At 37.1% G+C, this 21,721-nt stretch overlaps 1 long non-coding RNA gene and 1 pseudogene across 2 annotated transcripts in view; one reads left to right on the forward strand and one right to left on the reverse strand.

The window, feature by feature from the left end:
• LOC141937531 (uncharacterized) overlaps positions 1 to 21,721 on the reverse strand; it is an 847,382-nt gene that overhangs the window by 396,179 nt on the left and 429,482 nt on the right. The window lies entirely within an intron of this gene.
• On the forward strand, positions 14,042 to 16,642 carry LOC141937828 (E3 ubiquitin-protein ligase Topors-like; annotated as a pseudogene).

The following is a 21,721-nucleotide window of genomic DNA, read 5'->3' on the forward strand; positions in this document are numbered from 1 at the left end:
CCTCTCCCCATCTCCTAGCTCATGAGGCTGGGTGTCCAGGGAACAGCCAGTTCCACTCCTAAAGACTGAGGCAAAGTAGGCGTTGAGCACCTCAGCCTTTTCCTCATCTTAGTTACCATGTTTCCCTCTGCATCCAATAAAGGAGGGAGATTTTCCCTAATCCTCTTTTTGTTGTTAATGAACTTATAGAAACATTTTTTATTATCTTTAACAGCTGTAGCCAGGTGGAGCTCTAGCTGCGCTTTGGCTCTCCTAATGTTCTCCCTGCATAACTTCACTACATCTTTATAGTCTTCATGAGAGATCTGCTTCCTCTTCCAAAGGCAATAGATGCTCCTTTTGTTCTTGAGATCCAATCAAAGGTCTCTGTTTAGCCAGGCCGGTCTCCTTCCCCACCTGTTTGTTTTTCGGCACGCGGGAACAGCCTGCTCCTGTGTCTTTAAGACTTCTCTCTTGAAGGATGTCCAGCCTTCCTGGATGCCCATATCCTTCAGGGCAGTCTCCCAAGGGATTTTTTTAATCAGTCTGTTGAACAGGTCAAAGTTTGTCCTGCGGAAGTCTAAGGGGGCAGTTTTACTAACCCCTCTCTCTGTTTCTCCAAGGGTCGAAAACTCAATTATCTCATGATCACTGCACCTTAGACCGCCTCCAACCTTTGCTTCCCCCACAAGCTCTTCCCTGTTCACAAGAAGCAGCTCCAGGAGGGCACCTTCCCTGGTCGGCTCACTCACCAGCTGTGTGAGGAAGTTATCCTCCACACATTCCAGGAACCTCCTGGATTGTTCCCTCTCTGCTGTGTTGTGATCACAGGAGATACCTGGGATGTTAAAGTCCCCCACAAGAACAACGGCAAGTGACCATGTGATTTCTCCCAACTGTTTATAGAAAGCTTCATCCACCTCACTGCTTTGGTTGGGAGGTCTATAGTAGACTCCCACAGCAAGATCTGCTTCACTTGCCCTTAACCTAATCCAAACTCTCTCAACCCTGTTATCACTATACTTGATTTCTGAGCTCAGTATTAGTTACTTTATACTTCAGCTGCTTTTCATGACGTGTGGACTCAGAAAAAAGGACATAACACCTTTGTTGTTCAAAGGACTCCCAGTATTTTGGATGATCAGTGTATTTGTGGTAAGAAAAAAATACTGTCTTTGAATAGCAGCCTTTACATTCTCTGAAATCCAAGGCCTGGTCCTCACTCATTGCATGTCCACAGTGTATATCATGTAGAAAGGGAAAAAAAACTACTGTGGACTGCATATTGTTGTACGCAGGCATAGTATTTTCTGGGTTTATCTTATGCCTTTTCTTGATTATGTTATCAAAGATGCCTAAGCACTAAGGTTTTTGTAAGGTATTTCAGTATGTTAAAGATAAATGTATATTTGTCGAAACACTTGATCATCTAACTCTCATCAATGTGATTTCTAAAAACACCTGTGTAGGTTGGGTATTCAGGTGCTTTTCCAAGCATGCTAATTCCTTTGAAAATACAGTCTGCAACCTTATGTCAGAGTTCAAAATTAAAGATGTGTTGCCATGGCTAGACAGATGTTAATGACATCAACAGCTATTCTGAGATTTATTATGGAGGCATCTTAATTGAAAGCATCTGATCCTTCATTTGGGGCTAGGACTGATGGAAGACTTATGGTCTCATCTACGGCAGTTCTTATAATTTGTGTGTGAATATTGCTTCCATGAATACAAAGCCACTGAGTAAACATTAGCTTTATTTATGGAAGGGTATTTCTTAATAAAGTTGCAGCTGGAGGCCTTTAAACTAGATCTGACACTTATATACTTACTTGTATCAACTGTGAAGTGTCAGTCAGTAGTATGAAATATTTATTATCTGAGGCAAATGAGGGTGAAATGGAAAGAAAAAAAAATTATCAAAATTAAACCTCTCTTACTGTCAAAAGACTTAAACCATTTAACCTTTAATGTATGACTATTTGCCTCATATTCATTTATAAGGAATTTCAAGCTACGAAAATGTGCTGTATTTCAGTTTCTTGACTGCCTTCAAGGATATTCTTTGCAAAGGCCAGCTAGCTGGGGAATACTAATTCCTTGCAATGGCTTGTCAATTAAAGGAATACATTGGAAAAGAAAGAGGATTCAGAAGAGAAGATACCAAAATCTTTCTACACAGGGACAATGAAGTGATATCAACAATAAAATACATAGTTTATAAACATCTACATAATGAAAATAAATAGAAAAACATTCTGCAAGACATGGGTCCATAAATATGTTACTAATACACAGCAGAGGATAAAAAGAGGAAAATATTCGAATGCTGTCTTAGGATACCATCCAGAAATCCTCATTGTATCATGGTTAATTTCATATCTCTATAAGTGACTTTCCTTATAAAACACAGTACACAAGAGAGCAGAATTTGACTTCTTAAATACTGTCTATCTGGATGTAGAATTAGGACTGAAATGAATTGCTTCTAGACACAGCATATTAATCTCCAAAATCTGTTTCATATGTTACCACTAAATGATAATTTTTAAACATTAATAAATCTTTGGAAGCACAGAAGATGCATGATCTTTTTCTTCCTACTTAATTACCTATTATCTAACAGAAATGTTTAACATTCACAAAGGTATTACATCTTCAGTTTTGTAACAGAATAAGAAAGCTGGATAACATAATGACTGTTCTCCATTTTTATTCTTATAAAACGAAACTGCTGGGAAGTTTTGGCAATATCCTGACTTAAATTTATAGGCACAATAAAATAGCCATGTGACCCATTTTGACAAGATTTGTATGACTCTTTTGTAGTATAAAATAAACAAGCAACATAAGTTGCATTCAGTATCTTTGTTTTCTGAGAGTCTTGACTTTAACTCCAAGGAGTGCTTTAATTCCTTCTCTTCTACCTCAGCAACACTGAACAATTGTTCATCGTCTAATTCCAACATTTTCTGTTATTGTCAGATCCGGAAGAAAGTTATTAGTATTTTCATTCACTAGCTTCATTAGGAGAATTTTCCAGAAATTTAATCCTGTTTTGCTATTTCAGCATAAATTTTAACATATAGGCCTCAAATTTGATAGTCCAAAGGTGAGTAAGCCCACTGGAGCACACAGATTGAGCCCAAATCACTCAGGTTATTTACTTTTCTTACAGTTAGTGAAGAGTTGCTTAACCATAAAGAGGGAGAAAATTTAAACAAAAGTGAATATTTCAGATCCAGAACAGATATTCTTAAAGAAAATGTAAAATATCCTGCATGATCATGTTATATTTGATTCTCATTCTGCTCTTATACATATGATATAGAGGTATTACTAATCTTTATACTGATAATGACCTAATAAATGCAATAGCTCTTCATCACATGCACTTTACATCATAGTCATACATCTCAACATATTCTTTCAAAATCACTGCAGGACTCTGCTACTGACAAAGAGAGTAGTTATATTAATGTGTAATGGCAGCAGTGTCAGAATTATGCCCAAACTGATTCATATTAGTTCATGAAAGAGTATCAGAACCTCTGATAGGAGTAGGGGGTCAGAATCTGTGTAAGTGGTCTGTATTAGTTCTGGCACCCAAATTGCACCTGTGAGTGATAAAACGGTAATTGTACTATATTATCAGCCTGCAACGCTGACATTAACGTGTCACGCCACTATACGATTACATGGATGGAAAGGTAATATTTGTCTTTGATTCCTTTTTAATTTTTACCAGAGAAAATATTTCCTGTGCAAGACATGTAACACAGAATACTAAAGGAGGAATATTTCTACAGATATCATACTAATATATATGCATCTGCTTATTTTTTTTAAGTTTATTAAGTTTTCCTTTATGTAAACCTGCTGTATAGTCTTCTCAACAAAAGCATGTGTAACACATTCAGAGAGCACTGTTCACTCAAAAAATTCAAGCTATGTGATTTGTTCTCTGTCTTTCACCATGGTAAACTCATTGATAACTTCTGCTACAGTGACTCAGCCACCTTTACAGCATCACTTCAGACCTTTAAGCACCTCTGTTTTCAAGTGTGGATCTCAGGTCATCACATGACTCCAAGAAGAGCTGAACAACACACTAACTTTTAGCATAGGACTAGCATCAGTACCCCTGGGTATTATTTGTTATCATCTCAAGTTGCCTATCTCACTTTTAGTTTTTCTGGAAACTGTCCCAGTAAATAGTTAATACTACCTAAGGGAAGGTTGTTTATTGGTACTAAAACTTACCAAAAAAAAAAAAGATGATGACAATGACCAGTGTGTAAACATTCTCATCTTCCCTTAAGTTTTACCATTTTCTGTACATCTAGAGATAACCCAGCTACTTCAAAAATTTCTGTTAAGCGTGTCCTTGTGTTTACATCACTCTGTTCTCTCAAAAAAAAAGGTCACTGAAAGCTTTACTTTCATCCTCCTCTGCTCTGCCCCTTCTCTCCAGGCAGTCTTAAACATTTAGGTTTTTTGTTTCTCTCAGTTTCTCAACTTTAGTAAAACAGCTATGTAACTATGTAATATCTTCATTACTAAAAGCATGGCCGGTTTTTGTAATTGTGTTTTTTGTAAGGTGGCTTATTTACATCTACTCTTTTTCCATTAACCCTGAAAACTTGATAGGAATTTTCTCATCAGCTAGTTTGGACTTTATTTGTAAGTCTCCTGGAAACATACAACACATTAAAAAGCTTTTACCACGGTGTAGTTATCTTTTCTGTTTCTAGTTTTAGCTTTATTTCCTTCTGAGGAAGAATTTCAGAGGCAGCAGTCTCAGTCCACTAAAGGAAATGGAATGTTCTACCCCATCTCTTGACTGCAAATGCTTTCCTTCCTGCAGAACTGTAGATTGAAGGTGATAAATTTCAAGGGATGTTTTTTCTCGTCCTGAATGAATCTTGACACACCATTATTATCAGTGGGATAAGAAGTTTGTATTGTTTGACACATCATATATGAATGATAGGGAAGAACCCCTTTCAGATGAAATAAAGGTAATTCTTTATGTTTATGTTATGTTAGGTTAATGTTAATGTTAAGAAACTTTTTTACTTGAAGGAACACTCAGTAAAGAACTGACCAAAAAGTTTGCTTCAGCAAGCATATAAGTAGTGGTATGAGTAAATGGCAAGGGGACAAAAAAGCTGTCAGAATACCCCAACACCAGCACATAACAGCATCATGCTGCAAGGAAAAGTGTACCTTCTCACCAATGCTTTCTTTTCATGTTATATCATTCTGTAAAACCACTCTTTAAGAGATGTTGTGTTTCTGAGCCAGCACACTGACTCTGCGTTCAGGGTTTGTGCAGAACAAAACTTATGAGACCTAAAAGGACAACTATGTTGAAAGAGGTAAACTGATGACATTTCTTGCTGAGTCAGCTTTAATCTGATCCTGTAGTGTGTGGACTTTCTTCCAAAGAGAATCTCCTTTTGGTTTGAAACCAATAAGTGATATTCTAAAGATTTACACATTAGTGTGTGCAAATTCTAATGATTTACACATTAATGTAGCACAATAATAGTCTCATTTTCCCTCTTCCCCAGTATTAAAAAATGAGGAAAAGGCATGTATGTTAAGTCTAGTATTTTGGACGCTTTCCAGTTTGGATAATTACATTCTGTCTACTAACAATTCTCCTGCAGTTTCAATTAGATTCAATGTTCTTTTTCACTGTCCTGAGCTCTGGTGCAGTATTGCTATTCACTGCTCAACAGCTGCCACATTTCACTCAGGAGGTGCTTGCATTTCAGTATTTAATGAGATGAGCCTTATAACAGGGCTTTCAATTAGATGCATTGTGACTTTCAAACTGCAATCTGTATGAGAAAAAATAGACGCTGTGGGAAGGTAGAATTTCTCAGAAAAAGTTCAGATAGCTTAGGAAAGAGTCAGATGCCCTGTATGACACAAAGATTCAGAGAGCTCCTGAAAATCAGGGTTTCTATCCACTGAAATAAGCTGTAAGCTAGGGAATCACAATGACTCCACCTTTCTTCTCTGAACATATAAGATTTTTTGTTGCTGTTGCATTCTATGCAAAATGGAACAGGTTGTGTAGGAAAGGCTGAGTGTGACCTCAGTCCACAGCTGTCATAAACTCCTACTTTTCTTCTCCTGAAAACAAACCAGATGTGCTTTTGACTTCCATCAGAAGAAACAGAGAATTGGGACAGCTTTATCATACCATGAGTGAATATTCTCTACCTAGCTGTAACTGGAGTGGGAGGGAGGTGTGATAGTCATTGCTATATGTTGGTGTAAAGGAATGACCCTAACTAGAAGAAAGGTCTCAGAAATTTTTGGAAGAGAGTTCAGAGCAAAGAACTGAAGAACACACTCATTTACATCAGTTGGAAAGATATTGAAACACAGGTAGAGTGTTGTTCAAGATACTGAAAATCCAGTGTAAAAAATACATTTGTCCTTATCATTATTTATAGTCTGGCTACAAGTAGTTTCTCAGTGTTGTGGTTGTGAATTTCACTGCTTACCTCTTCACACAAATATATGAGGGATCTAAAGCAAACATTCAGGGATTTAAGAGTCATATTTCAGCATTCAAGATTTAAATTCAATCACTAAAAACTGGTACAACATAGGCATATTAAAGGCCATGTTGTAAAAGACTAACATAGTCCACAGTCCACAATGGGAACCAACATAAAACTGTATGTGTTTCAAGGCTTTTAACTGAGGTTAACACCTGTCTGTCACCCAACAATGAATGCCCACGAACAGTTGGGTCATACAGTGTGCACTCCTGAAGCAGATTTTCCACTTCAGTTTCATCTGGAAGGTAGACCGTCTGCAGACCCAAGACACAAAGTGAACCAAAGCCTGGTCAGTGGAGACAGTCAGAAATTCACTTCAGAAGCCTGCTCCAAACTCAAATGTTAAAGTTAACACTGTGTTTGTAAAATCTTATTGTAAGGCAGTTTACTTGTAAATCTTAAAGTAAACAAAGCCAACTTGACATTTGCAGATGATGCAAATAAAAATGAAAAACAAATGGACGAGATACTCATTCCAAGATCTTCTTGCTTGAACAGCTCTGGAAATAATATTTCTAGAATACTGCTGTTCCTCAAATGTTCAGTTGTATACACTAAAAACATCTGCAGATAAAGCAAGCCATAAAAGTAACTGTGAGTTATTTATGATGTCAACAGATTACATAGTGTAGCAAATGCTTATAATACAGAAAAACCCCTACAACAGGTGGATATTTAGAGATACCTACGTGAATTTCATAGAAAGATAAGGAAAGAATAGGTGCGATTTTTCTTAAAACCAAGTTACATTAAAAGAAGCATTGAATATCTATATTCAAATGTCTTAGTTTTAATCAGCTACATATCAGTAAGTTTCTCCAGTTTGGTTGATTGATTTCCTTTTTTTACTTTTGAGCTCTAGATAAAGGAATTATGGGACATTAATGACAGAAACTATGTAAACATACAGATATACAGGTAGACATTTCTTGGAGCAGTTTGAGATATACGTAATTTCTGAGTTTATCCATTTATCTGGCCAGGTCTACCTTGGATCTTCATAATCATTATGTAACAAAATCACAAAATCTTTACTTGTCAGACCAACCACTTTTGCTGAATTAAAATCTCTCTAGCTAGGAATTAATTTTTTTTTTCCTTTTCAGATCAAGAAACAGACAAAATTTTATGGCGATAAGCAAAATACGTATCAGAACAGTCTTTCCTGTATTCTTATGTCATACAAGTACTCTTGCATACCAAATTTACTTCATAATATGTTCCATAAGGTTGAAATCTTCTTTCTTTTTACTAATCACTTCACCTTTCAACAAGCTTTGTTAGATCACTGAATCATGACGAATGATTCTTTACATATTAGGATACTCAGTTCACACTGATGAACTAACAAATTAAAATGTAATATGAAAAGATGACACTGAGAATATTAGGGACTGTCCTCTTGATGTGGGGAAATAATTCATAATTAGATCATGATTTGCCCTTTAATTAAAATATTATCACACTGATAATGCTGAATGAAATGCAGTGTTGAGGAATTCAGTGAAATAACATTAAAAGGTAAGAAACTATCACACATTTTTTGTCCTGAAGCAGCCGCATTTTATTGCACAGTACTGAAGGTTAGAAAGCAATCAAGTGTGTTTTGCCATCCCCATCTCAGATTTAGCCCTCCCTTATTTTTTTAACTGCTTACCCAAGAGGAAAATGAACCACAGTACTTATCAGCAGAATGCATACATCAATGATACTGAAGGCAACTGACCATGGCTGGAGCCATAGGTTAGCTGCAAATCCATTAGTGATTAAAAAAAATAAAAATGAAAAAAATAATCTGTGAATCTAGGCTATAGCTGAGTGATAAGTGTAGAAAAGTCACAAAACATGACAATGTAATTTGCATTAATATTGGATCAGAAAGGCTCTTAAAAGACCAAGTAATAGAGGTGAAAAGTTATCCATGAGGGGACTGAAACCAAATTTCTAGAATAATAGTAATGTCAAGAATGCTTCAGTCATGTAGTTTTTTGCACTCAGTCTGAAAAAAATATATTAATTTTAATAAAAAGCACTTTTTTTGCACAAAAGGATGATAACTACCAGAAGATTATAAAAAGAATAAAATAATTAAAAGACCCTTAAGATCTTAAGTGGGACAATAAAATTAGACTATAAAGACACTACCATTTCAGATTAGAAGTTGAAGGCAACACAATAATTTTTAAATAATTTGTATCTAAAACTATAATACAAATTAGTTGTTTTAGTCTTGTTGATTCTGTTTTAAGTTCAAGTTGTGCAAATTGGGTTTTAGTAATTCTCATTTTAATTTCATATCTTCCACAGAAATCTCCATATGTTAAAGGTTTGAAGTTTTATTTTAATTTTTGCCATTAGGTATTAACACTTTGCAACCTTTAAAGTTTCTTTAACATTTCATGAAACTTCACAAATGGTCTATTTCTACATTTACTACAAAATACTGATTTTAAAGAGGCATAATTTTATATGCAATTATACTTGAAAAAATAAAACATTCGTTCACCTAGTAATTATGTTTCCAGATGGTGTTTATATTATCCAATATTTTGAGTTAAATAAATGCATGTTTGTGATCTGTATCTTTTACTGAGTCTTTGCTTTATCAGAAAAATAATCTTAAATCATTCTATCTAAGGATTAATATGACAGGTATAAATGAGACTGACAAATACAACATTTTATTGACTTCACTGGAGGATCAACTATAAATTCCTGCAAGACAGAAACCCTTGTTTATATAAAAGGAACGTGGGTAAAATTTGGATTTCATAAAATAAATTTGTTTCTGTTAACTTATGCATACTTACAATTTAAGCTACTCACTATGAAATACAGTCAAGTAGAGGTTGAATGCACAAATTTTTGTATAAATTTCATTATTTATAAAGTACATCAAATATGTCACCTAAAATCTAGCTGTCCAAACTACACAAAGATGTTTATAAATGCTGGTTGAAAAGCTTTATAAACTAAATTAACACATTCAGCAGTTGATACAATAAAAGGAAGGTATTAAACCTCTTCTTAAAAAGAGTTCTAAAAATAGAGAAATTACAGGATTCAGTAAAAGTAACTGTTGTCTCTATCAAAGGAAAACCAAATATTTTTTAATAGAATAGAGATTTGAGAAACTTTTATGTTTCTATAGCAAAGTATCATCTTTTTGCCTGAAGGAATGAGAGAATTGGGGTTCTGTTTAGAAAAATGTCAGAAATATCAGCTTTTGGATGTAAAAGTGCTGCATGTGCACAATTTCAATTTGAATATTAGCTGAGTTGCTGTTTTATGGTTCTCTTCTATGTGTGGAAATGTCTCTACCTCTCCCACACATTTCCAAATACATATTTTAAAGTTTAGGTGGGTTTTGCTCTACCTTTTTGTATGAAACATACTGCTGCTGTGCAATTGTACTCTTGACTGGTTAAAACATGTAAAAATGCAAGCCCAAAGACTGATCTTCTGCACCAACTTGACATTTCTTTGAGAAAAATGCTTCTCACTGAATCTTTCCAACTCTCTGCCTTTGCAGTGATCTTATTGTACACAGAATGTAATACACCCTTCTAGATACATTTATTGCCGAGCACAAACCCATGACTTTTTTATTCACTCATGTGTGTGCCCATGCCTGTGTACCTGTGTCTATATCTTGTGTGTCTGTACAGTGCACTTTTTGCCCAGCATGAGGTTACAACCTGCTCCTGGGCTTGCTGCCAAAGATGGTTCAATGACTTTTGTGCAACTAACTTGGACACTCATTTCCACTGACTCATAATACCTGAGCATAATCTTGATACCTAAAATAAAATAGTTAGATTTATAGCTAAGCACAGCTGTCAGTCTGACTAAATACAAAGACACTGCATACCTGAGGACAGGTGTAGGGATGGCATCTGTCTGTTTCTGCTAACATTATAAAACCATAGACTAATTTAGGGTGGAAAGCATCTCTGGAGGTCACCTAGGCCAACAATCCCTATGCGTGGTCCATCAATAGTATCTAGCACTGCTGGCCTAGTAAAGCAGAGGCAGAAGGTGTATGAAGAGTACAGGCCCAGCAGAACTTTGAGACTGGTACTTTAGGTTAAATACTTGCTTTGTTTTTTTTTTTTTTCTTAAAGGATGGAACTAACTGTTCTTGTATTTTTAATATGTAAAGGTTGGTCTCTTTTGGAAGTGTGCCTCAGAGGATCTTAATCAGAATCTTACTGAACCACTTCAAAATAGGCATTTAATAAAGGGGAAGACAGAGCAAGTCCTGCCTATGGTCTTCACATATGCCAGCATGATTCAGGTTCAACTTAAAACTTGCAACACTTCAGAGCCTGATTTTAATGTGAAACAGAGACCTGGAATTGCTTGAGCAGTTTAAAAATTACTCACTGAATGTAAAGATCAAGTAAATCACAGCATGCTACATACTAGTAGCAGTTGACCTTGGAGCCAGCAGAACTCACAGCTTTCTGTAATGTCACAGGGTAATGAACTTGGTGCAGGAGCACCCTTAGCAACGTCATGTGTCCGGTTCTGCCAGTGCTTCCAAAGTCATTAGATTGGACTGTTGTCTGCCCTCTGATCATAAGCCTTACCATGTTGTTTTTCTTGTTCATTTTCAAAACATCTTATTCTGTGATACTCTTTGAGCAGTATAGAAGCATCACTGAGCAGAAGTTACAGCATGCTGACTGACAGAAGAACTGGCCAAGATGCACTTTCAGTTAATTTCTCACGTGCCCTATCCCTGAAGAGCTTTGCAGAGAGTCTGCAACAAGGGAACAGCTGCTGAGCCTTGAGAGAGAAAAAGAGCACAGTGGAGAAAGAGCATCACTAGGAAAAAAGTAATGTAGAACTGAAAAGAAAAAAATAGGTCCTTTGGAATTCAGAAAGAACAAATGTTAGTGTCAAGGCTGGGCTTCTAAAGATGGAAAGAATGTCAGTGTTCTGGAGGGCAGGAGGTGTCAATTACTACATTTCTGACATGTCCCCATTTGTAAGGGAATAGCTGTTTTAGGACTCTTATGAATACATGATCCTACAGACTCCTACTTTCCCCTGAAAGAGGTGGTGCTGCAAATGAGGACCTCCACTTAAACATGGAGAAGAAAAGACAGTTCTGCTCTTGCTAGTGAAGTCAGATAAGATTACTTCACTGGGAAGAGCAGGTTTTTTAGAAATGTAGCTCCTAATCCTGGATATTTTTCAGAGTCTTTCTGTGTTGGGATGAAATCTACCCATGACACTTAAACTTCTCAAGTGTTCTGCAGAGAAACCAAGCAAAGTAGTTAGTACTGTGTTGTCTCTTTTTTTTTGTATTTTCTCAGTGTTGACTAATGCTGGTTTTTTTAACCTTAAAGATGATGGCTAAGGGTTTCTTTGTCTAGACTTCAAGATTTTTTTTTTTCTCTCTGAAAGAGTAATGATCTTTCTATCTCTTTCTTGTGTAGAACATACTTCAGCAGCTAAGGAGTTTGAAGTGGATTACAAAATTTTGCCCTGAGCTAGCACAAGTAAATTGCACAAGATGCCAACAGATTGGACTAGGGCGTCCCAGATGAGGACCACAAAGATGATCAGGGGGCTGGAGCACCTCCCCTATGAGGACAGGCAGAGAGAGTTGGGGTTGTTTAGCCTAGAGAATAGAAGACTCTGGGAAGACAGAGAGCAGTCTTCCTGTACTTAAAGGGGGTCTACAGGAAAAATGGGGAGGGACTCTTTAGGGAGTGTAGTAATTATATGAGGGATAAAAGTTTTAAACTGAAAGAAGGTAGATTTAGATTAGGTATTAGGAAGAAATTCTTTCCTGTGAGGGTGGTGAGATCCTGGAACATGTTACCCAGAGAAGCTGGGGATGCCTTCTCTCTGGAAGTGTTCAAGGGCACATTGGATGAGTCTTTGAGCAACCTGATCTAGTGGAAGGTGTCCCTGTCCATGGCCAGGGGATTAGAACTAGATGATCTTTAAGGTTCTTTCCAACCCAAACCATTCTATGATTCTGTGACCGTATGATTGTTGTGATTTAACCCTGGCTGGTGACTAAGCACTGCACAGCTGCTTGCTCAGTCACCCAGTGGGATGGGGGTGAGAACTGGAAGGGTAAAATTGAGAAAACTCATGGGCTGACATAAAGCAAAAGCTGCATGTGTGAGCAATGCAAAATAAGGAATTCATTCACAACTTCCCATCAGCAGGCAAGTGCATCTCCAGGAAAGCAGAGCTCCATCACATGCAACAGTTACTTGGGATACAAATACCACGACTCCAAACATTCCCCTTTTCCTTCTTTTCCCCAGCTTTTATTGCTGAGCATGACATCATATGGTATGAGATATCCCTTTGTTTAGTTGGGCTCTGTTTGTGTCTAGCTTGGGGTCTAGCTGTGTCCCCTCCCAACTGCTTGTGCAACCCCAGTCTTATCGCTGTCAGGGCAGTCTGGGAGGCAGAAAAGGTCTTGAGGCTGTGTAAGCACTGTTCAATAACTAAAACATCCCGGTGTTATTAATACAAATTAATTACAAATTCAAAACATAGCATCACACAAGCTACTATGAAGAAATTTAACTCTATCTCAGCCCAAACCAGTACATCTGGTGACTCTAAATGAGCATCCCCTGATTCTAAAGCCTCATCTACTTGGACAGATTTGACTGCTTCCACAGGTTCTGTTTCTGTTTTGTCCAAGAGTGGTCAAAAACCAAAGCAGAATGCCTGCTCTGCAAGCAGTCCTTCTATTCTATTTTCCACAGAAATCATGATGAAGATGACTTTAAGGAGCACATACTCAGACCTTCAAAAAATGGCTCTTTTGCCAGTCCTGATGGATGGAGATTTCCTTACTGTAACACCCTAACATGGGAACACCATCATGGCAGGTGCACCTGCCCATTGAAAATAGGGCTTCTTGGCTGCTGAAGTGTAGCAGCTACTGATTGCCTATGTTCTCAGGGCTTCACAGTAGTTGGGATCTTTGGCCAATGGGAGCCGCTATTGACTATAGATGATTCGGCTGGGTATAAATGGAGACCCCTGGGGGAGCCATTTTGAGCTTGTCCCCTGGAGTAGCACACTACGGTCGAGGAGTCTCCCCTTGGGTTGTGATGCAGTCCAAGGAAACTCCTTGCGGTGACTTTGGTTGGGACGCTGCCCTGAGAAGGTCCTCGAGGTTGAGAGCCCTCACTTGTTAGGTGAGTGATAGAGCATTTTGGGTTGTCATTAAACCCTAAAGAGTTGTTCTTTGTTATGTGTTTTGGGTTGTCATTAAACCCTAGGAAGTTGTTCACAGACATTCAAACTGTAATTTGCGAAGGGCTAGTTAATTGTGTCAACAGTAAATTTCTAATTTTTGGTGGTTGCTTGTTTATTTGAGAGCCTCCGTAAGAACCATACTTAAGCAGAATTCATCAGTCTTGCTCTATCTCTTTTTAACTTATGAGCATATGATCAGCATGCCAAATATGACTCTCCTGCTCTGTTGTACGATGAAGAGAGCTGTTCAGACTCATAATTTACTACAATATGAGGCAGATTGTCAAGAACTAGATCTCAGTTCATCTGTGACTGGTATTGATCAATCTCCTTTGTGTATTGAAACTCCAGGGCTGTCATGTTCCGTTTCAGGAGAGAGAGTTTCATGCAACAATAAATTCTCTTCTAGAGGTTTCAGAAATTTCTGGTGAGGACTTTGCTGTGAAGAAAACTGAACAGTAAACTCAGTTATAGGCTAATACTGACTTAAATGTCAGTAACTGTTTTTTAGATAATTGTGTTATTGTTGGATGTGTTAAGCCATTAGCTGAGAGGACACCAGAATAGGTTGAGCTGTCTTTGGACACTGATGAGTCATTCAGGGAAGAGAAAAGGAAAAACATGAAGAAACAGCAGCCAACTCAGTTTCACAGTTGTAGTGATAATGAACTAAGCAGAAGTTCTTTGCCATACTCTTCCATATTTTCAGAGAATGTAGGTAGGTGGAAAGCTGCTCATTCCCTGTAGTCAAGAAAGACAATAAGAAAAGATGTAAACTAAAGTAAAAGCTTTATCTCCACAAGACTTGATTTGGAGCCTGTCTTCAGGAAGGGAGATGATATGCTTTCCTTGTAATCACAGGTTGTGCAGAAAGGGAAAATCCACAAGTCCACAATCCTATTTACAGCACAGTTGAGGCCATAGCACTAGGAAGGAGCACCATGCAAAGGTCAACTTAAAAGGAGATAATCAAGAAACAGATAGTAGCATGCACAGGGGCAAAAGGAACAAGAAGACATTGAGAACTCATGACATTAGCACCTATCAAGAAAGCCAGAGAGGGTCTCCAAGTCATGAAAACACTACATCCAGAGGAGTAAGTAGATCATGAGCGTGTAGCAAAGGTCCCCACAAAGGAGATTGAGAAGCATAGACATTCGTCATTACTATATGAGAGACAATTGCCAAAGTAGGTATCAGGAGGGTTCTGCATTTTATAGTCAAAACGTAGTTGAAGATGTCTATGAATCCTCATGCAGGATTATAGGCAAGCTATTAGTCCAGAATACAGTATACAGTCTTCTACTGAAATAATAGGTCTACATAGCTGGAGAGGACTCTATGAGAGTCACTATTGTTATTATGAAAGCTGCAGATCAAGGAGTCAATCAAGAAATAGGTCAAGGACACCCTCTGCAAGTACTAATGGAACTAAAAGTGAAAAGCCTGTTGGAAAAAGGAAGTACAAAATTCACCATCTGGACAATGCAGTCAAGTACAGCACAATTGTAGAGAAAGGAAATGACCACAAGAAAACTTTATCAATATTCAGTGACTGCTACAAAAATTAAGATAGCCTTTCAGACAATCAAGCAAATAGCAAGACAAGATGTAAGAAAATTTAAAAAAAGAGGTTAGGAGTCCAAGTGTGGAGACAGTCTATGAAGGAAATAAATATGATATGAAGCATCTGTCCTGTCAGGGATAGAGTTAATTTTTCTTCTTAGTAGCTAGAATAGTGGTATGTTTTGGATTCAGTATGGGATTTGGTATGAGAAGAGTGCTGATAATACCCTGATGTTTATGGTTCTTGCTAAGAGATCAAGGAATCTCCAACTCCCTATGTCCTATCCATGTGCAAGTGTACAAGAAGCTGGAAAGGGGCACAGACAGAGCATCAGACCCAAATTAGACAATGGAATATTCCATATCATGTAACGTCATGCTCAGTATATAAAGGAGGGGAGGCAGGGAAGGAGGACATTCTCTCTCTCTTCTGGGATTGCGGTTGTGGGATCTTGTTTTTTTTTGGGATCACTATCTGGGAATGGGCTGGGTATGAGTCGGCAGGTGGTGAGCAGTCGCAGTGTGCATTACCCATTTGTATTTTCTATTATTGTTATTGTTTTATTTTATTGCAATCACCAAACTGTTTTGGTTTTGTTTTTGTTTTTTATCGCAACCTACAAATCTTCCTTTATCCCTCCATTTCTTTTCCTCATTCTTCAGGTGGGAGATAGACTCCTGGGAGTCAGCGAGTGACTGCAAGGTGTTTGGCTGACAGCTGAGTTCAAAGCATCATAAAAACAGAAGGGAAAAGCATAAGAATAAACACCAGAAAGACCACACAAGTAACTCCGCACATTCTTTTCCAGCTGTGATTACAATTGATAGTGATAGTGACATGGAGCTAGAAAGTATTGAATTTGACAGCAACATTACTTAGACAGGCACAACTCAGATAAATGAGAAGGAAAATGAGCCTCCATCTTTTTTTCTAGGAATGACAGAATGTGAAGATATTTAGAGACTCAGCAAGGAAACTCGAGTAGCCACAAAAAATTATAGTTTTACTACCCCAAGAAGGTCTTGATGGTGATATGAGAAATGCTGAAGTTGAGCTTTGAGAAACAGCAAGTGATTAGTCTTTTTATAGTGGATACCAGTACTAACACCCCTCACACAGAAACTGTAACTAGCCATGTTCAAGGCATACAGTGAACATCCTCCAGTCAACTGTGTTCTCTCAGGACTTCCTTTCTAGAGTATCCAGAGGAACCACCATTGATACTAAGACTGCCAAAAAGATTGTCAACAGATTCTGTTGGTTTGATTCCCCAGGAAAAATAAAAAATAAAAGAGAAAGAAAAAAGAAAAAAGAAAAAAAATTAAAAAAAATAAAAAGGAAAAAAGAAAAAGAAAAAGAAAAAGAAAAAGAAAAAGAAAAAGAAAAAGAAAAAGAAAAAGAAAAAGAAAAAGAAAAAGAAAAAGAAAAAGAAAAAGAAAAAGAAAAAGAAAAAGAAAAAGAAAAAGAAAAAGAAAAAGAAAAAGAAAAAGAAAAAGAAAAAGTATGTTTTACACTGAACAATTCTTAAAAGTGGAGAAGATAGATTATTGCTAGCACATAACTTCAAAAGTTTCTCAGAAGAGGTTTTGAAAGTTGTAATTTCATAAAGCAATCCTATATTCTCAGAGATTGTAAAATATATCCACAGAATATTTCAAAGTTCTGTTTAAAAACAAACAAAAAAAATAAAAACCCATATAAATGGGTCACTTGCTTTCTTTGAGACATGGTTCTCCTCTTCCTTCACTTGTACTTGGGACAACCTTACTCAGAGCCAAAATTGACTCTTCTCCCTAAATGTGCAGAACATGGTGGGCTGTAGAAGTGACCCTCATTCTTGAGCCTGCTTGCAACTACACAAGTGTGATCCCCAGCAGCACTTCCCTTTGGTTTACCTGGGGACAGATTTAAAAGTTAAATTGTCATTGGGTTTAGTAGGGAACTCAGGGCAATAATTTGGAGCTTTATTCCCATTAATACATTTTGCATCCCATTACTATTCTGGGTGAGAGCACAGACACTTGAGTACAAGGAGGAGGGATCACACCACACACTCAAGGTCCAGATGGGAGGGGAGCACAAGCAGGGAACAGGAAACTCATCATTTTCCTGCAGTTGTCATCCAAGGGGGATAACTACTCTGATACAAACTGCTTTCACTTTGGTTTGTCTAAGAGTTTTACATTTAGACAGCAGAGGAGCAAAATTTGCAAAATGCAGGGTAATATGCTCAAGACACCCACACTCACACACACTTGGATACAATCACACTGAAAACCAGCCTGGTCTGCCAATCCCCAGGCTGCCAGAACAGGGGCTACAAAGATCACCTCAGTCCCTGCAGCAGCACAGACAGCAGTGGTCTAGGAGGACAGTACCTCTCTGGCAACACTGGCTTGGTATCCACTGGTGGAAGTTGAAGCCTGGGTACCAGAACAGTTGGTGCTTTCAGTTTTCTGAACAGTTGTTGGTAACCCAGGAGGGTTGAAGAAGGAAAGAAGGTGGACACTGCTGAGCACCCAAATCAGTCATGGTCATGAAAAGCTTATGCCTAATGCAATAGGAGAAACACTGATGCTCTCCTTACCAGTGAACAGTAACACTTAGAAGGGATAGTTCAAAACTCACAAAATGGACTCCTGGATTGCAGTATCATGTATCACAGGAAGGTTATGAAAGCATGCACCAGGGAATATTATTTCAGTGGAAGCATTTCGTTCCATTAGTAGTGCTAATATATACCCAGTGTACAAATCTAATCTGTAGGACCAGGAGGCACTTCCCAGTTCCTGGATCTAGGGGCACATCCTGCTTACTCAATACTGTGAAGGGCCACATATGCTTGTTACATCTCTCCTCCCATAACCATGTTTCCTTTGATTGGAGAGGCAAAGACATGCAAAAAGGGAACATGAAATATATACCAATAGGTCCTGCTGTGTTAACAGTATAGGCATTCCTCCTCCAGATAAATTGATTTTTTCTTAATGTAATGGGGATAGGGTCAGCAAATATTAATAAATGACTGCATATTTTGAAAAATCTAGTATGTGGACTAAACAGATTCATAGACAATTGCACAGATTGTTCTGAACATTTAAAGGCATACACCTAAGAGACAAAAACATGCAGACAAATGTTGCAAAGAGTTAATTCCAAGAACTCCATGTATAGCTTAGAGATTATGAAGCCACTGATCCTAGTTTATTGTTTCTGAGATAATTTCAATTGGGATATTAATAGACTTGATTTCCACTAATTTGAGTTCGAACTCATTGTATATTTGTCCATTTTCAGATATGATTCTGCTGTTTTCTTTTGGAAGATATATTCAGCCTTTACTCCAGGTGGATGATGAATGCTGAAAATGCCTAAATAGCATTTGAATATCTACACACATGAGCATAGTTCTTGGTCATCAATGTTTGGGAGCTGAGCTTCAAAAATCACTGGCTTCAATAATAGACACTAACTTCTCTTTTTATATATTGAAATCATGGTCTCAAAAAATGATTCCTGTAGGCAAGACCTCTTCCCTCCTGGGATGCTCATGGACTCCCAGGGCAGTAGATGTCTATACACTTATGATTTCAGAGAGCTAAATAAGGCATTGCATTTAATCTTTATCTGATGAAGAAGAGGTCTTTCTCCAGAGTCTCAACAAGGGATATTTTTCACTAACCTTCTCTCTATGTTGAAAAACAATGGTATCACAAATGTACAAACCTGTGCAGAGCTAGGAAAGTGTTTATTACTGTACTACCTACTGAAATTGCAGTGCAGTGGAAGCAGGAAATAATAAGAAATATTTTATATATATATAAATTATTCCAAAAGACTGTACTTCTTGGTATCTAGCTGCTACTAGAGAAGCTCTACGGTGTCAGACCAAAAGCACATTCAGTGAAATACTCTGATTTCAACAGTGGACAACAGAAGAGACAAAGGTTGGAAAATTAAAGCTAATCATGGAGTATTTTGCTAGTATACCTTCTTAGGTTCCAGTCTGCAATATTTAAAGATGTGTCAAGCCTTATGGGAAGTAGTGCAGTACAGGTGACAGGAGATGTCCTATACATGCATTAATATTTTAGTGTTCTTTCTGAAGTTGCATTGTAATACACAAAAGTTAATAAATATTACTGTATTTGGTGTTCCCTCCTATTCCTCTATGCTTGCAGAAATATATATATAAAATAATATAAAATAACAACATTTAGTTGTATGTCAAGTGTGAGCTCACAGACAAATATGTAAACTCTTCAGATTTGAAATATTACCTTTGAATTAAAACATGTATGATTATCGTTTCATTGTTAAACCAGAAAATATTTCCACCATCCAATTATCTGTCCACCAAGCTGTGAAACAGGCTGTTTTTCTTTCTGTTTACAATAAAGCGCAACATAGGCAGGCTTGTTTACCTGTCTCTTTGTGTATTCATAATAGTTTTCATTCCAACGGAGAGTTTGAAAAATTTGGATGCTAAAAGAAAAACTAACATTAGACACAGGGATAGACAAGTGTAGACATTGTATGCAATCAATGAGTTTGGTGTTAAAGAACATAGCTTAGTTTACCCTAGAGAACCAAAAGTAAATTCACCATTGATTCTTGGCTCATGCTCCTTCTAGAAGCAGAACATGGAGAATACTCATAATTCATAACGTCACAACCCACAACTTCAATAAATGGCAATTATTTCTAACTTACTGATGGTTTCTTGTATTTGATACTCACAGTTTTGCCATGTTAGCAGTTCATCAAATAATTGTACTAACAGTAGGCCCGGAAAGAAACATCTAGTTTGTGGTATAAAGGTTTTATGAAAAACAACCATTGGTTTTTCCTTCCTCCGTGCTTGCCCCTACTACCCACCCCCAGTAACTTAGTGGTGGATTTAGGAATTAGTGAGCAGCCAAATTGTTTTCCATTAAACTACAACTATTCCTAACAAATTACATTTTGCCACTAATATTTTTTTCATGTTGCCCCCTTTTTAAAATAGAGTGAAAGATATCCATACTGTAAAATGAGTTTAATACATCCAATCCAAAAGGTTCAGAAATGTATTTTGGTGTATTGTGATATTACAATACCAAGACTGTCACAAGTACAAAGAGTTTTGTTTTGTGATATTTCTGTTCTCATTGTTCAGAGATTGTCATGAAGATGGATTCTATACAGTTTCCTGCTTTATTTTTGCAGCCTTTGTTATGAATATGGTCTGATTTTGTGCCAACCTTTGTCACTAGAATGAGAATCAGAATACATTATGAAAACTAAAATGTACTAAGCATTAAAATTCTGTGATAGCTCATTCTTGTGACAAAGAGATCACTGGAAAAGAATGGCACAAAATTAATCAATTATAGTGACAGTCTCACAATTGTAATAAGAATAGAAAGTGGCACTAGATTTTGTGCATTTACATAACTGGGGTATGGTTTAAAATTAACTCATTCATATCTGGACATTCACCTCTTTTCCTAGAAAACCAGAGCTGTTGTATTTTGACTGATGACCATAGATAATGAATACACTCTGACATAAAAAAAAAAAAAAAAATACAAATTCTGCTTATTTTTGAGTCAATCCCCAAAATTTTCATAACCTTTTTCTAATATACATTTTTTTTTCTTTTTTTCTGCCAGAAAGAGAAAAATCTCACCATCAGCTCCTAGTACATAGCTATTAGGTCTGGAAGTACGTGAGAAGGAAGGCAAAAATGCTCCTTTGGAAATTAAAAAAAGAGAAGGAAAGCCCCTGAAATGCTCCTCTTCCAATTCTTTTATCTTATCCTTATTTTTTTTCTCTTGCTTATTCTGATTAAAAAGAATATAGCAGAAAGCAATTATTTTCAGGAATATCAGAAAAACACAAAGTATTTAGAAAACTTCTCTGTCTGGTTATTGGCTCTTTCTTCTTTTCCTAGTTATGAGGTAGAATTATCAAACTCTAGCAAAAACCCAGGCATATAGATGAGGGGCTGAGGCCTCAAGGTAGATTAACTTGGTTAGATATCTTATTTAGGCAGATTTTTATTGACAGAAAACTATAGTGCTATTAACAAGTCAATGGGAGCTCTAGAAAGCCCACTTCATTGGGGAGACAGTGAAGGGCACCACCCAGAGTGGTCCTTGCTGTGACTTAATCCTGGCAAACCCATTGCATCTCAGACCATGTCAAATTTTAAAAAAATTCTGAGAAGCATACAAACTCACTCAACAATGGGTGGAAGCAATCTCCACCTAAGAAGAAACTATCCTGTATGCAGACTGAAAGACTGTTGGTGTGAAGGTTTGACATTTGGGCAGGGATTTTTTTTTTTTTTTTTGTACTTTTC

This window comes from Strix uralensis, chromosome Z (assembly GCF_047716275.1).
Source record: "Strix uralensis isolate ZFMK-TIS-50842 chromosome Z, bStrUra1, whole genome shotgun sequence".
NCBI classification, from domain to species: Eukaryota; Metazoa; Chordata; class Aves; order Strigiformes; family Strigidae; genus Strix; species Strix uralensis.